The following is a 17582-nucleotide window of genomic DNA, read 5'->3' as shown; positions in this document are numbered from 1 at the left end:
ACTGAAGGGCCATGCAAAATCACTTAGGCACCTACCCGATTCTTCCTCCCAATAGCAATAATATCAATAGCTTTATATACTGTAAGGCACGGACGCCTTCTCCTCCTATAACAACGCGGATACTAGGAGCTCTGCCTGACGGCCTCCTTCTTTAACGTTCTTTCTTAAGCATCGCAGGTAAGCATATTACACTATTGTATGGCAATGTAGTATATCAAAATATGTTGCAGCGGCAGCAAAATTCACAGAGATGCCCAGAGGAGCCTCAGACAGAGAGCGTCCCAGGGTGCCCCTGGCAGCTACAACACCAGAAAGAATCGATTCTCGGCTTTTGGGAAGATCAGTTAGTGGACTGTTTTGGTTTTTATTTTTTTAAAAAAAGATAGCTAGCTTATTTAAATTTCTATAATAAAGTGTCACATCACCAGCAGCTTTAATCGCTTCTTTAATCCATACGGACACAGGCTCTGACTAATTTATTTTACGATACTCTCTGTGTGAGGCACCTCTAGGCATCCCTGAGAGTCTCACTTCCGCTGCGACATACTTTGATGTATATGTTCGATAGAACAGTGTAATATGCTTATCTGTGATACTTAAGGCTGCCTACCGCGTTATTATAGGAGGAGAAGAGGTTAGCGCCTTACAGTATATAAAGCTGTTGATAATGTTGTTATTAGCAAAAAGATTGGAGTAGGTGCCCAAGTGATTTTGCATGTCCCTTCAGTCTTTTGCTAACGCAGACGCTAATCGACATGATAATGGTTAGGTTGCTGTGGCTGTGGTACCTATCCCAAAACTAGACAGTCGATAAATTATTGCTTATCGGACATTTCAGATATGTGAAGTCTATAACAGAGATAGTGGTACATCTTATTATGTGTCTACAATGCCGTTGATTCTCAGGACGAGGAAAAATAAATGAGTCGGAGTCTGTGTCCGTATGGCTTAAAGGAGCTCTTAATTTTAGCAAGATTAGTTGGTGGCGTGACGCATTGACACAGACTAGTGATGCCGCGTTATTATAGGAGCAGAAGGCAGTTGACCAGATCCTATCAGTAAGGCGTATCGCCATATCCCTATCTTCATACAGTTATTCCTCTCCTAGCGCTTTTTCAGGTCCCGAGTTTGTAATGTGTCGCCAGATAGTTTTAAGCAGGAGAATGGTGTTCCTCAAGGAATCGTTTTAAGTGTTACCCTATGTGCCAGAAACATAACCAGTATCACGTCTGTGGTGAGGAGTCCTGTACAATGTTCCTTATTTGTGGACTATATTGCTGTTTTCTGTTCTTCGTACAGTGTTACAATAGCGAGCCGTCAGCTGAAACTTACATTGCGGAGGTAGGAGTGGGTTGTAAATATGGGTTCTCAGTTTTCCGCAGATAAATGTGTGTGTATTCATTTTAATCGTCCCCATCGTATTTTTAATGTACCTGCCTTGCATATGAGCGTCCCCATTCTACATCTGAGAGACTCAGTAAGGTTTCTGGGCCTCTTTTCTTACTCCAGCTTGTCGTGGTTGCCACACCTGAGAGATGTAAAAGCCAGAATCTTGAAAGGCACTGAACATCATGAAGTTCCTTATCCACCGGTCTCTGGAAGCAGACAGGCCGCATTTGCTGCATTTTTGCAGGACTCTCCCAGGTCCGCGACTAGACTGTGGGTGATCGGTGTATGAATGGCGAGACCTTCTTGTGGGAAGACGTTTGACTCTGTCAATCATGAGTGGATTAGGCTGGCCAGCGCCATACCCTGCCTCTGTGCTGAGGCCGGTGCGCTGCCACTTACAATCCGACAGCAACTCCTTATGGTGCGTCAGACATGTAAGTTCCTCGCAGCTCAATATTCACTTCTATACCATACTCTCGTCCTCCTCTGGAACTCGTTTCCTCCAGCCGTCTATGAGCAACAAGGCGATTTGTGAACCACGTGTGGCATGTGATGGAGCCACTTGGTGTGGAGCTAGTAGAACCCTAAAACCAGGTTTTTAACAGTCTGTCACCCTGGTTACTGCAGAGGCCCACAGTAATAATAGATTTGAAACTTCCTGGCACATTAAAACTGTGTGCCCGACCGAGACACGAACTCGGGACCTTTGCCTTTCGCGGGCAAGTGCTCTGCCAACTGAGCTACCGAAGCACGACTCACGCCCAGTCCTCACGGCTTTACTTCTGCCAGTATCTTCTGCCAGCGAAAGGCAAAGGTCCCGAGTTCGAGTCTCGGTCGGGCACACAGTTTTAATCTGCCAGGAAGTTTCATATCAGCGGACACTCCGCTGCAGAGTGAAAATCTCATTCTGGAAACATCCCCCAGGCTGTGGCTAAGCCGTGTCTCCGCAATATCCTTTCTTTCAGGAGTACTAGTTCTGCAAGATTCGCAGGAGAGCTTCTGTAAAGTTTGGAAGGTAGGAGACGAGATACTGGCAGAAGTAAAGCTGTGAGGACCGGGCGTGTGTCGTGCTTCGGTAGCTCAGTTGGTAGAGCACTTGCCCGAGAAAGGCAAAGGTCCCGAGTTCGAGTCTCGGTCGGGCACACAGTTTTAATCTGCCAGGAAGTTTCATATGAGCGGACACTCCGCTGCAGAGTGAAAATCTCATTCTGAAAATATCCCCCATGCTGTGGCTAAGCCGTGTCTCCGCAATATCCTTTCTTTCAGGAGTGCTGGTTCTGCAAGATTCGCAGGAGAGCTTCTGTAAAGTTTATAAGGTAGGAGACGAGATACTGGCAGAAGTAAAGCTGTGAGGACCGGGCGTGTGTCGTACTTCGGTAGCTCAGTTGGTAGAGCACTTGCCCGCGAAAGGCAAAGGTCCCGAGTTCGAGTCGCGGTCGGGCACACAGTTTTAATCTGCCAGGAAGTTTCATATCAGCGGACATTCCGCTGCAGAGTGAAAATCTCATTCTGGAATAATAGATTTATTGCAGTAGTGGGGAGACTACTGCTACATATGTTTGTAATATACTACACTCCTGGAAATTGAAATAAGAACACCGTGAATTCATTGTCCCAGGAAGGGGAAACTTTATTGACACATTCCTGGGGTCAGATATATCACATTATCACACTGACAGAACCACAGGCACATAGACACAGGCAACAGAGCATGCACAATGTCGGCACTAGTACAGTGTATATCCACCTTTCGCAGCAATGCAGGCTGCTATTCTCCCATGGAGACGATCGTAGAGATGCTGGATGTAGTCCTGTGGAACGGCTTGCCATGCCATTTCCACCTGGCGCCTCAGTTGGACCAGCGTTCGTGCTGGACGTGCAGACCGCGTGAGACGACGCTTCATCCAGTCCCAAACATGCTCAATGGGGGACAGATCCGGAGATCTTGCTGGCCAGGGTAGTTGACTTACACCTTCTAGAGCACGTTGGGTGGCACGGGATACATGCGGACGTGCATTGTCCTGTTGGAACAGCAAGTTCCCTTGCCGGTCTAGGAATGGTAGAACGATGGGTTCGATGACGGTTTGGATGTACCGTGCACTATTCAGTGTCCCCTCGACGATCACCAGTGGTGTACGGCCAGTGTAGGAGATCGCTCCCCACACCATGATGCCGGGTGTTGGCCCTGTGTGCCTCGGTCGTATGCAGTCCTGATTGTGGCGCTCACCTGCACGGCGCCAAACACGCATACGACCATCATTGGCACCAAGGCAGAAGCGACTCTCATCGCTCAAGACGACACGTCTCCATTCGTCCCTCCATTCACGCCTGTCGCGACACCACTGGAGGCGGGCTACACGATGTTGGGGCGTGAGCGGAAGACGGCCTAACGGTGTGCGGGACCGTAGCCCAGCTTCATGGAGACGGTTACGAATGGTCCTCGCCGATACCCCAGGAGCAACAGTGTCCCTAATTTGCTGGGAAGTGGCGGTGCGGTCCCCTACGGCACTGTGTAGGATCCTACGGTCTTGGCGTGCATCCGTGCGTCGCTGCGGTCCGGTCCCAGGTCGACGGGCACGTGCACCTTCCGCCGACCACTGGCGACAACATCGATGTACTGTGGAGACCTCACGCCCCACGTGTTGAGCAATTCGGCGGTACGTCCACCCGGCCTCCCGCATGCCCACTATACGCCCTCGCTCAAAGTCCGTCAACTGCACATACGGTTCACGTCCACGCTGTCGCGGCATGCTACCAGTGTTAAAGACTGCGATGGAGCTCCGTATGCCACGGCAAACTGGCTGACACTGACGGCGGCGGTGCACAAATGCTGCGCAGCTAGAGCCATTCGACGGCCAACACCGCGGTTCCTGGTGTGTCCGCTGTGCCGTGCGTGTGATCATTGCTTGTACAGCCCTCTCGCAGTGTCCGGAGCAAGTATGGTGGGTCTGACACACCGGTGTCAATGTGTTCTTTTTTCCATTTCCAGGAGTGTATTTTCTGACATTTTAAATGAGCACCACAGCTATCTTTACGGATGGGTCCAGACAGGGGAAGTCCATTTGATGCTATGTTGTTTTCCCCGACCTTGTCCTCAAGGTTCGACTGCTTCGAGACTTTACTGTTTTCGGCGCAATATTATACACGATCCTGACGGCTTGGAACAGATGAGCAGTGCTTCGAATGCTAAATTTCTCGTCTGTTCCGATGATCTGGGTGCCCTTCACCCTCTCTCAGCACATAAAGTAGCCCTTAATATCCAAGACGTCCTCCTCCAACCAAAACGGTTGGGGAAGCAGGTGTGTTTTTTCCGGGTACCAGGGCACGTGGGTACTGCGGGGAATGAAAGGGGGGATGTCGCAGCCAATGAGGTGTGTCGTGATTCTCAGTTATTTCAGTGTGCCATTCCCCTGCATGCTGTCGCCTCGCTGTTGAGGTACATCGATGCGTCGATAGGGAGACGAGTGTCTCAGAAAGCCCACTTCGTGGCCATGGCGTACTTCGTTTCAGGCATGAAGTCCCGGTTAGGTTCTCCTCACTCGTATTTGCATAGGCCACAGTCCTCAGATGGACGGCTTCTTACGCCGATGGGAGGACCCTATAGTGTGTGGTGCTTGTGGCGTATCGATCAGTGAGCCACATTTTACTAGACTGTATTTTATTTTCGGACGAGAGGGCGCTGCATTTTCCGGAAGATCTACCCTCTATTTTAAGTGATGTTCAAACGACTGTGGTGCGGGTTTTAAGGTTTTGTGACGTGTCCGGCTAGTTTCTGAAAATTTTAGGGTGATGTCTTTAATGTGTTAACAGGTTGACTGACATGCCCATGCCTTTTGTAAGTGGTCAGGCAGTTACATTTCCTTGTGTCTTTATTTTAGCACTTCTATAGTTTCACATCTGTTTTAAGCTCAGGAGTATCACCTTCCACCTTTTCTGAGTTGTCTTCAGCCGTGTAACATAGTGTTATTGTTTGGCTCGACGCGAGTGAGGTGGAAGCTAACGAATGCGTTTCGTTTCATAGATTTCCTCCGCGCTGTGTGCAACAATATTAAAGATTTTATCCACATTCGTTTGTTTTAATGCGTGTAAGGGCGCTGATAACCCCGCCACTGAGCCTCCATCAGTTCCAAACGCATACTTACACACACACACACACACACACACACACACACACACACACAAAGAAGTAATAACAATATACGTCATAATGCGGCAGTTTCTCACGCATCTCAGTGTTTATGATGCTATATATCCCGTTTTGTGTTATATAATGATACAGTTTTGTAGGTACATTCAGCGGCCCATGTGGATACTGTCTGTACTATGTGATCCGAATAAAACAGTAGAAAAAGAGTAATAAATTTCAATGTCATGATAATGTGGAAGATTCTCTTGCATCTCAGTGTATATGACGTCATGTCCTCTGAACTATATGTGGTACGTTATGTAGCTGCCTTTAGCGGCACCCGTGAATACTGCGTGGGAAATTTATTGCTGATAGATTTAATACCACAGAAGTAAGACTTTCAGACATCAGGCATTCATGCATAATTTGGCAATTTCTCATTGTTAATAAAGTCATATCTGTTCAATTACGACAGGTAGTTGGTTGTTACCCTACACACGATTGTTGCCTGACAGTAACCGAGCGAGGTGGCGCAGTGGTTAGCGCACTGGACTCACATTCGGGAGGACGACGGTTCAAACCCGCGCCCGGCCATCCACATTCAGATTTTCCGTGATTTCCCTAAATCGCTTTAGGCAAATGCCGCGATGGTTCCTTTGAAAGGGCATGGCCGATTTCCTTCCTCATCCTACCCTAATCCGAGCTTGTGCTCCGTCTCTAATGACCTCGTTGTCGACGGGACGTTAAACACTAATCTTCTCTCTCCTGACAGTAACGGACATGTGTACCGAGTTTGGCTGAAGTCGGTGCAGCAGTTTAGGAGGAGACGTGGAGTGCGCGCGCGCGCGCGCGCGCGCGTTCACACACACACACACACACACACACACACACACACACACACACACACACAAATACATACATACATTTTATATAATATGTATGGATTTCGAAGTTGTGTTTACAGATATGTTGAAGAACTACAGTGGTTTCATTTTGCCAAAGGGCACCAAATGTCTTTGTCACATTAGATTTGAAATTACAATATTTCGGAAGTCTTAAGGTACAAATAAGTTAATTACAAGATGTATGTATAGCCACCGATGTGGCTATACGTACATCCTGTAACTAAATACCGTACAGTTGCTGGATCTCAGCCAATAAAAAAGTTTGAAACAATTTAGTTAGTTGTCGAACGAACCAGGTCATATGTGAGAGATTCTTTCCAATTTCGATCATGTGCTCCGTCTATAATGTCGCCGATTTCGACGGTATGTTAAACCTCGATCTTTATGAAGCAATTATGTTCACTACAGGGGAAGAAAATTCCAGTACCGATACTCTCCTACAGCTTCTCCTAGGGAATTGGAATAAGAACGTTGTACAATTATGTTCGACTGTTATGGTTACTAAAAACATACTAAATTGCATTTATTTTTTTGTTAGTACTTACGTCCAGCAGGCCATTAACAGACAAAATCGGCACCGAGTGAGGTGGCGCAATGTTGGACACAGTGGACTCGCATTAGGGAGGATGACAGTTCAAATCCGCGTCCAGCCATCCAGATTGTGGTTTTCCGTAAACCGCTCCAGACAGAAAGGTCACGGTCATCTTCCATACCCATCCTCGAGTGAGTGTGATTTTCTCCTCGAAAGATCTCGATATCAACGGGATCGTGAAACCTACATTTAATGGTAGACCACTGCTGAACATGTGTAGCATATCTACGGGGTTCTGGCCCAATGTGACCATCAGGTGTGTGCTAAACGTCATTAAGATCATCATCGGTCTGTTATATTCTCACATGACGGCATCAATGACCCATTATTGCAAGATGTCATCAAGATGGTGGGTGGCAGAGAATTTAGAAATGAAAGTTGGTGGAAAACTTTAAAGTTAAAAATGATCCAGTCGGGAATTTTAAAAATATGTAAGATTACAAATGGTGGTAAATTTAAAAAAAATGATTTGCAAGTTCACCTGTGTTCCAGTAACAACCTACTGTTTTCTTGCGAATGGTGACAGTATAATGAAGTATTGAAGGTAAATAAGAAAGTGCATTAGAGTCGCATGTTTCCATTGTGTGACAATATAAGATATCAAACGATTTGTGCTGCAAGATAAAGTTAGATGTGATTTTTGTGTGTATGCGAAAATGAAAAAAAGGTTAACTGTGATATATTGTGTGAAAGGATATAAAATTATAATAAAACAGTTGTTCATTTTTTTCCTTTCATTCCCTCTGTAATATGTAATATATTGTGGTGTTGATAGCTTATGCAAATAACAAGTACAGAGAGAGAGCCAGAGAGTGAGAGGGAGGCACAGACATAGGGATGAAATTTGCTGAACAGTACTTCCGAAAATAGCAGAAAAACACTAATGTGTGTGTGTGTGTGTGTGTGTGTGTGTGTGTGTGTGTGTGTGTGTGCGCGCGCTTGCGAAATTTTTTATAAATAATCGAATACTGTAGAACAATGTGTCCATTTCAAATGGAGAAGCTTGCGGAAATATCAATGTATAACTGGATACTTTTGAACATTTTTCTATTGCACAGGCTACATAGTTTTATACATTAGGGTAACATACAACGATAGCTGCATTAACTGAAACCATGTGCATCATATGACTCAGTTCGTGGTCTGTTTCTAATCCATCTATTACTTCGTGATAGTATGATTTCGCTGTACCCCGAACTCACGTGCGCCAGTAAGCCTCAATGTAGGGCTTCATTAGCCTGAGCTTTGCCATCCATGTGGCAACGAATTCATCTATATAATCTGCAACCACATGTATGCCCGACATTTAGCAGGGCAAGATGCTAAGTGAGCGCTAGCGAAGTGAATTTTGTGTGGTATACACACTCCAAATTGAAAGAACGGTGTCCTAAAGATATGTCTTACAAATAAGAAATCAATCTCGTAGGAAATTAGTAAGGTGTCAGAAAATAGGCTTCGCTATATAGAAGGATTTTTTGGTGGTGTTTTTTTTTCGAGATATGCCTTTTTCTTTTCAAAAACCTGTGCAGCTAATAGTGATGTACTTTACGTGACTTCGTAGCTCGTAGTTAGTAGACGCTGAAGAAGAAACAATAGACGTTTGAAAGGTAATGGTGTGCAGTAGCTAAGAAAGTCTAGTCGAACCTAATTAGCGTAACTTGTCCTAGGACAGAGACATTGTGCTTTCCGTATGTTGCAGTTGTGAAAATATTTGATTTATTTATCCGTGAATAAAATGAAAATTTTACAAACGGATGTATTTAATTTGTTATACCTGCAAACGGTGTAGGAGAGCTATTTTTTGTAACTTAGTGAGGATCCATGTTCAACTTCTTTTAAGAATGAATGAGAACAAAAGGAACAATATGTGCCCTGATTTAAAGATATTTTGAAAACTTACTAGGGGCAGCTCCAGCTGACTCACTACGTGTGAGTGTGTTACACGTGCTCTGTGTATCACCACACATGTTCCGGAAGACACACATTTATCTAACTTCCCCCTAAGAAGTAAAACCACTAGAATGAAAGATGTGTCAGGGATTTCATTTCCTCTGTGGTTACAATACCCATATCCGTATTCGAGGACACTAACCCATCTTTATGAAACTTCTTATCAGATTAAAACTGTGTGCCGGACCGTGACTCAAAGCCGGGACCTTTGTCTTTCGCGGGCAAGTGCTTTGCCAACGGAGCTACCCAAGCGCGACTCACGACCCGTCCTCACAGTTTTCATTCTGCCAGTATCTCGTCTCCCATCTTTATATTGTAAAATCTCTATAGTTAGTGCTATACCATATACAAGGTGATGGAGTTTCGTTCCTGTTCACCAGGTTACTTGTGAGTATCTTTGGGCAAAAACCGAGAAATCATAACAATGATACGATTTCTCAAGTTCGATTTTAAGATTTGCCTCAGTAGCGAACAGATTCATTTGTGCTGCCCTCTATTCCAGTCAGTATGCTTCTCTGAGAGCTGCTTATTGTCAAGCCTCTGCCCTGTCATTAGGTTCGTTTAAACGTCTAGAGAAGCTGCCACACGTGTCGTGGACGACCCTCTGACATTTATGTTACCTAAAAACTCCCTGCATCAGCAGTTAGGCTTCGTGAAGCCAAATATCTGTGCCTCAAGAAATCCACTCTCTGCTTAGAGTGGCTAAAGAGCTTCTACGTTTATCCTGGAAGAAATTTCGAAACGTTCCTACTGTCAAGCCAGCTCGGCTAGCTGTAGCTTCAACGACTGAATCACATTCTTAAATTAGAAAAAAAACTGTGACACAACAGTTGGAATGTGTAAATCTTCTGTTACAATAAATTCGGTATCGTACGATTTCGTTTTGCTGCAAAAGTTTGACACAGGCCTCTTCAACGTGTAGATGTTCGTGGCCAATATTGATGGCAGTTTATGAAGTTCTTTTAATTCATTGGTTTTTCTAGTAGCATCCAAATAACCTGTAACCACAAACGTCATTTAATATTTCTCGCGTCAGTCTGCTGACTGGTTTGATGTGGCCTACCAGTAATTCCCCTCCTGTGCCAGTCTCATCATCACAGAGTAGCACTTGCGCCGAACGTCGTCAGTTATTTATTGCGCATATTCCAATCTTTGCATTCCCCTACAGTTTTTCTTCCATTGCAGGGGCGGCTATGAATTCGGCTCACGAGTCATGTCTTGGGACGAGTGCTTAGCGCTCAGCTTGGCTGCACATTTCCCCCACCGCCACGGCGTGCTGCCTGATTACGAGGAGGGGGAAGAGGGGGGAAGGGAGTTGTGAATGCGCCATATTTAAATGGCAACGCAATCGCACTGCATAAGATTTGGATTTGTATTTCAAATTTCACAACAACATAGATAATAAATAAAATATGTCTCGAGAACTATTTAATAATTTTTGACACGCTGCAGACATAATTTTTATCTGGGGCAAACAGTTGACATTCAGACTATTTCTGAAATTTTCGCACACGTAATTATAACTTGTATAGTTTTGCAATCGAAAAAAGGTCTTTCACACGCATACGTTGGTCGAAGTGTTGTAGCACTTTTGCAACTTCGTTATGTAGTCGTGAAAACTCTACACAAGGAAAGTAATCTAGACGTCCTGGACAGCTATAACATAAAACGATTTGTCTTCAAATGGGAGTTACATTGCAGCTCAATCAGTTACATCTGCGCGTGAACAGGTGAGTTTTCAACCGAAACGGTAAACAGTCTCTAAAACAGCTCGAAAACAGAAGTAAAATTGGCAGTTGGAACATTTAGAAATCTGCCCTTGTAATTCTTTGAAGGGAAAAACGAATTATCCGAATCTCGCATTTCATTTAATGCTAGGGAGCTTAGGGAACTGGGTTGTGTTTGTAAGAATTGAACTCTCCAATAATGTGATTTTTATTTCTAAATTCATGCCCATCGAATTAGAAATAATTTGTTTCTGACCTTGCCATGTCTTACTGTGGGCAGTATGCAGTCATATCCGCTTAAAATGCTAGGTCAGCAATCCATTACGGATCTTCTAATTGTCGTTCTTCCATTGTGCTTTTCTTCATACACTCGACAATAGCGTGTCTTAAACCGAAAAATCGTTCCAGGCATGCCACTGAATTGTCCAGAATACTTTGCGGTCTCCATACCTTTCATTCACTTCTATTGAAAACTGTTGCAACTGACAGTGGAAATATAAGTCCAACTTAAGAAATTTTAGTATTCATACCAACAGTTTCTTCATCTGCTTGATGCCTACAAATTTAGCACCGAGTGCTTCTTGATCCACAGGTCATTGCATCCTGTCTGTCATTGTAATCTTTACTTCTTCCATTGTCAACTAAAGCTTTATTTCTTTCTGCATGATGTCGTAATGCCGCTCCATAGCAAATGTGGAGTAGCCGTTGAATAGACAAGTCCGCAATAGAAATATAAAATTCTCATTCCTCATTCCCATTTAGTTGTAAAGGATTCTCACGATAGATCGCTAGATCGCCATTTTTGTGAAAACAGCCATTGGTCATGTGAAAGTTCTTCATACCACGAACAAACAGCGAAGGCTAAACAGTAGTGACAACGATTCTGCCAAACTTAAGAGCGTTGTACCGTCCGAAAAATGCCCCACCACAATACTAATTGAAATGTCACGCTGTCCGAGAAGAATAGCACAAAGCCGAGACAAGCCAAGCCCTGGCCCTCGCGTGGCCCGTACAGCTCACTCGCTTGAGGTTTAGCTCGCAGTGGCCGACTGTGTGCTACAAATCCCTCGAGTGTCATAGAGGGTATCCTCGATGTCTTAGCTAATGTCCTATCATTGGGCCGGTCTAGTGGCCGAGCGGTTCTAGGCGCTACAGTCTGGAACCGCGCGACCGCTATGGTCGCAGGTTCGAATCCTGCCTCGGGCATGGATGTGTGTGATGTCCTTAGGTTAGTTAGGTTTAAGTAGTTCTACGTTCTAGGGGACTGATGACCTCAGACGTTAAGTCCCATAGTGCTCAGAGCCATTTGAACCATTTTGTCCTATCATCCTGTACCTTCTTTTCTTCGCGCTGATTCTGTGGATATTCTCCCCACTTCTTATCTGTCCATCTAATTTTCAACGTCGTTTTACAGAACCACATCTCAAACGATTCGAATCCCTAGTTTTCGTTTTCTCCCACAGTCGATAACTCAGTTCCACACAAAAGAATGTGTTCGAATTGTACATTCTTAGAACTCTCTTCCTGAAACTGAAGGATATGATAAATACTACTACATTACTTTTGGCCAGAAAGGCCCTCTTTATCTGTACTACGTCCTCCTTGCTTCACGGATAGAAGAATTCGCTACGTGTTCTACAGGTGGCCTCCAAATTTATTGCTCATCTCATTTTTGCTACTTCTCATTACTTCCATCTTTCTTCGGCTCACTCTCAATCCGTATTGTGCATTCAAAAAAATGATTCAAATGGCTCTGAGCACTATGGGACTTCTTAGGTCATCAGTCCCCTAGAACTTAGAACTACTTAAACCTAACTAACCTAAGGACATCAGACACATCCATGCCCGAGGCAGGATTCGAACCTGTGATAGTAGCGGTCGCGTGGTTCCAGACTGTAGCGCCTAGAACCACTCAGCCACTCCGGCCGGCATTCTGCATATTTAGACTGTTCATGCAACCAGGAAATTTTGCAATTCTTTCTCACTTTCAATAGGATAGCAATACCATCAGCGTATATAATAGTTGGTATCCTTTCACTCTGAATTTTGAACCCACACCAGAACTTTTATTTTCTTCATTGCTTCTTCTATGTATATACTAAATAAGAGGGATGGAAGACTGCGTCCAAGTTCTACATCCCTGTTAGTCCGAGCGCTTCGTTTTTGCATTTCCATTCTTATTTTCCCCTCTTGGTTGTTCTACATATCGTAAACTCCAAGACAAAAAAAGGCGCACCACGAAGGAATTAGACAAATGGGAGAGATATCGATAGGTGTGATGTACATGTACAGACAACCAAAGGCTACAATTTCTGAAGTATTGGCTGATTTATTCAAGAAAAAGTTCTTCAAAAATTGAGCAAGTCAATAATTCGTCGCTGCATCTCTGGCCCTAATGCAAGCAGTGATGAGGCTTGGTACTGGCTGACAGAGTTATTGGATGTCCTCCTGAGGGATATCGTGGCACGTTCTGTCCAATTGGCGCGTTATGTCGTCAAAATGCCGAGTTAGTTAGAGGGCCCAGCTCATAATGCTCCGAAAGTTCTCAGTTGGGCAAAGATCCTGTGATCTGGCTGGCCAACGTAGTATTTTGCAAGCACCAAGACAACCAGTAGAAACAGTAGCCCTATGTGGGCGGCTATTATGTCGCTGAAATGAAAGCCCAGGATTACTTGTCATGAAGTGCAACAGGGATTACAATATCAAATGGCTCTTAGCACTATGGGACTTAACATCTGTGGTCATCAGTCCCCTAGAACTTAGAACTACTTAAACCTAACTAACCTAAGGACATAACACACATCCATGCCCGAGGCAGGATTCGAACCTGCGACCGTAGCAGTCGCGCGGTTCCGGACTGAGCGCCTAGAACCGCTAGACCGCCGCCGATATCGTCGAAATACTTCTGTGATGCAAGGGTGCTGCGGATGACACCAAAGGGGCCCTGCTATGAGAAGACATGGCACGCCAAACCATCACTCCTGGTTGTCGGGCCGTATGATGGAGGATAGCCAGTTTGGTACCCTACCACTTCCCGGTACGTCTCCAGAAACATCTTCGACCTGTAATCTCATTTAATGGCGTATAATTCTATTCAGCGGTGAATCCCGCATCGTAGTGAGCCCCAACGACCAGCGAAGGCGTGTACAGGGACGCCCCGGACAGCAGCGGGGGGGGGGGGGAGGTATATCTACCCATCTATCGCCCTCGATGCTGCCCGATGACAAACAGTCGTGGTCTCGGATGCCATTTCATTTCCTAGCAGCATCTATTTGACTGTCATTCATGGCACCGTTACAGCACAGCGGTACTTCGACAACATTCTGCATCCCGGTTTGTTCTCCCTTCAAGGCAAGAAATCCTGGCCTTACATTTCAGCAGGATAATGCCCGCCCGCACATGTCGTCATGCTTGCCAAACCCTACCTTCGCCAGCAAGGTCACCAGATCTCTGCCCAATTGAGAATGTTTGGAGCATTATGAGCAGGGCTCTCCAACCAACTCGGGATTTTGACTATGTAACGCCCCAACTGGACAGAATTCGGCACGGTGTCCCTCAGGATGGCACCCAACAACCGTATCAATCAATCAATGCCAAGCCGAACAAGTGCTTGTATAATCACCAGAGATGGACTAACGCGTTATTGGCTTGCTCGGTTTGTAGAGCTCTGTCTCTCGAATAAATAATGAAATTTTCTGAAATTATAATCTTTATTTATTTTTTCCTCTACATGTACGTCACAACTACCGATTTCCGTCCGATTCGGGTAATTCCTTCGTGGTGCGTCGTTTGCTTTTTTTCTTTCCGTACAGTGTATACTATCTGATTTTCACTTGAGCCTATACATATCTTCCTGAAAATTCTGAACATCTTGCACCATTTTATGTAGTCGTACCCTTTTCCTAGGTCGATAAATTCTGTGAACCTATTCTCCTTTTACTTAAATCGTCCATTACGTAGCGCAACGTTAACTGCCGCGTTGCTGCTCTACCTACCCTGAACCTAAACTGATAGTCATGCAACCGATTCTCATTTTATTTTCCATTCTACTGTACATTGGTGCAAATTAATCTTTTTTCGGTGAAAATTTTAAATTTCTGCACTTCACACTCCCCCGACCCCGCCCCCCCTCCCAAACTCATACAAAAATAATATTGTTTCTGTTCCAGAATAGCACTTACATTAAAGGTGTTCTAATAATAAAATTCAACTGCCTCCGCATCACACATACGTACTACATACTGTGTGGCCCAGGAGGAATGGCCAGTATTTAGGGATGCGACAGAAATAGTCTAGTAAACATGGGCTCTCAAATGCATACGATCAAGAGCTATGAGAACTTGTTCAACAGAAGGGATGTTTTTCACAGTGCCGTAATGAAGATCAACAAATACTAATAGCGCTTCAGGTATGCGCTTTACAGACGACGTTTACTCAAGATTTTTTCTTGTTTTGGTCCATACAAGTACTCGGAAAATATGTAAAGATAGGAGCTTTCAGTAGAAGATAGATGTGTTTTACAGTAGTGAAGATAGCGAAGTGCTAAGGACTCGTAAGATATGCATTGTAGAGAACGTGCTTGCCGGCCGGTGTGACCGTGCGGTTAAAGGCGCTTCAGTCTGGAACCGCGTGACCGCTACGGTCGCAGGTTCGAATCCTGCCTCGGGCATGGATGTGTGTGATGTCCTTAGGTTAGTTAGGTTTAATAAGTTCTAAGTTCTGGGCGACTGATGACCTCAGCAGTTAAGTCGCATAGTGCTCAGAGACATTTGAACCATTTTTTGAAGAACATGCTTACTAGACTCTTTGGGTTCGAATTATCGTCCTTGTCATTTCTATGAATATTTACCACTCGTTCTTGGACACCCTGTAAGTAGGCTGTTTAGGTTTTTATATTAGTAACGCCATGTAGCGCTCTATATGAAAATCACTGGATGTGCTGTGTGCAGTCTGTGATTGGGTGGCACTGTTGTAATAGTCGCCATTGTAGTGTTGGGCTGTTGGCTGTTAACAGCGCATAGTGTTGCGCAGTTGGAGGTGAGCCGCCAGCAGTGGTGGATGTGGGGAGAGAGATGGCGGAGTTTTGAAATTTGTAAGACTGGCTGTCATGAACTGCTATATATATTATGACTATTAAGGTAAATACATTGTTTGTTCTCTATTAAAATCTTCCATTTGCTAACTTTGCCTATCAGTAGTTAGTGCCTTCCGTAGTTTGAATCTTTTATTTAGCTGGCAGTAGTGGCGCTCGCTGTATTGCAGTAGTTCGAGTAACGAAGATTTTTGTGAGGTAATTGATTTGTGAAAGGTATAGGTTAATGTTAGTCAGGGCCATTCTTTTGTAGGGATTATTGAAAGTCAGATTGCGTTGCGCTAAAACAATATTGTGTGTCAGTTTAAGCACAGTCATGTATAATTGTTCTAAGGGGACGTTTCATAACCCAGCACATCTCCCAGTGTTCTTCAGACAGCCTTCGTGATAATCTCTCCTCCCTCTTTCCCTCGCGCCCATTAGTAAAGCCGTATGTCTGTCATATTAAATTATGTCTGCAGCGTGTCAAAAATTATTAAATAGTTCTCGAGACATCTTTTGTTTATTATCTATGTTGTTGTGAAATTTGAAATATAAATCCAAATCTTATGCAGTGCGATTGCGTTGCCATTTAAATATGGCGCATTCACAATTCCCTTCCCCCCTCTTCCCCCTACCGACTGGCGATAGAAAATTGCTGTACATTTTCTTCTTTCCTGGTAGTGAAAAGGATCATATTTAGCTATTAACTTGCGAAGCGACTTAAATTTTTACGCTCTACTATAGTATCCAAGTTATCTTTATTGGAAACATCTTCCTCCGCGTAGTTTATACTCGGAAACGGTATTCTGGCTACTACAAAGTGGGAACGACCGGTAATTAGAGATCGTTTGGTACCTTCGCTCTCATCAAATGTTATAGCTGTCACGAAATCATCTGAGCTCACAAAAGAGGACTGCCAGAAGGAACTGTTAGGTATATTTCTTCCACTGTCGTACATAATATTGTTCTTATTTTTGCTATCGTATTTAGTTGGTTTGAAGCATCTCTTCGGCCTTTCCTGTGCAGGCCTCTTTATCTCTGGTGAACTACTGCACTCTACACTGATTTGAACCTGTTTACAGTAGTCTAACCTAAATCTCCCTCTGCACCTTCAAATCTCCTCCACATTCCCTTCCTTACGTAAATGACGACTCCATCATGCCGCACGATATATCGTATCACCAAACCCTCATTTCTTTCAATAAAATAATTCCATTTATGCACAGTATGATTGGTTCAAATGGCTCTGAGCACTATGGGACTTAACTTCTGAGGTCATCAGTCCCCTAGAACTTAGAACTACTTAAACCTAACTAACCTAAGGACATCACACACATCCATGTCCGAGGCAGGATTCGAACCTGCGACCGTAGCGGTCGCGCGGTTCCAGACTTCCCCCCCTAATAGAACAGGTCTGCACAGTATGAATCAGTACGTTCCTATTAGCTATCCATTCTTCACACCCAATCTTCAGCGTTCATATGTAACACCACACTCTTTTCTTGTCTAAAGAGTTTAGGGTCTCGTTTCACTTCCATAGAAACCTATAATGCAGACGCATATCTTCAGGAAAGATTTAAAAGTTTCCATTTTCCAAAATCTCCTTTTTGCTAATGACAGTTCGTATTTTGAGTCATTTATTCAGCGGCCATCATCATTTTGCTGCCTAAACGGCAAGTCTCATCTACTTCCTTTAGTAACTCGTTTCATGATGTAATTACCTCAGAACGGCCAGATACAAATCGAAATCGTTTTCATACTACTGTTTGGTGTATAATCTTATAACCTCTTCTCAAGATAATATCCGTTGCGTTTGTCT

At 44.3% G+C, this 17582-nt stretch overlaps 1 protein-coding gene and 1 non-coding gene across 2 annotated transcripts in view; one reads left to right on the top strand and one right to left on the bottom strand.

The window, feature by feature from the left end:
* LOC126198934 (uncharacterized) overlaps positions 1–17582 on the bottom strand; it is a 1245788-nt gene that overhangs the window by 629747 nt on the left and 598459 nt on the right. The gene's annotated exons all lie outside the window — the stretch shown is intronic.
* On the top strand, positions 2458–2532 carry Trnas-aga (transfer RNA serine (anticodon AGA)). Its single transcript has one exon. It is a non-coding gene; the product is annotated as a tRNA-Ser (tRNA).

Source organism: Schistocerca nitens, chromosome 8 (assembly GCF_023898315.1).
Source record: "Schistocerca nitens isolate TAMUIC-IGC-003100 chromosome 8, iqSchNite1.1, whole genome shotgun sequence".
Classification (NCBI taxonomy): domain Eukaryota; kingdom Metazoa; phylum Arthropoda; class Insecta; order Orthoptera; family Acrididae; genus Schistocerca; species Schistocerca nitens.
Note: the sequence above shows the minus strand (reverse complement) of the source record. Positions and strands in the feature narration are given on the sequence as shown.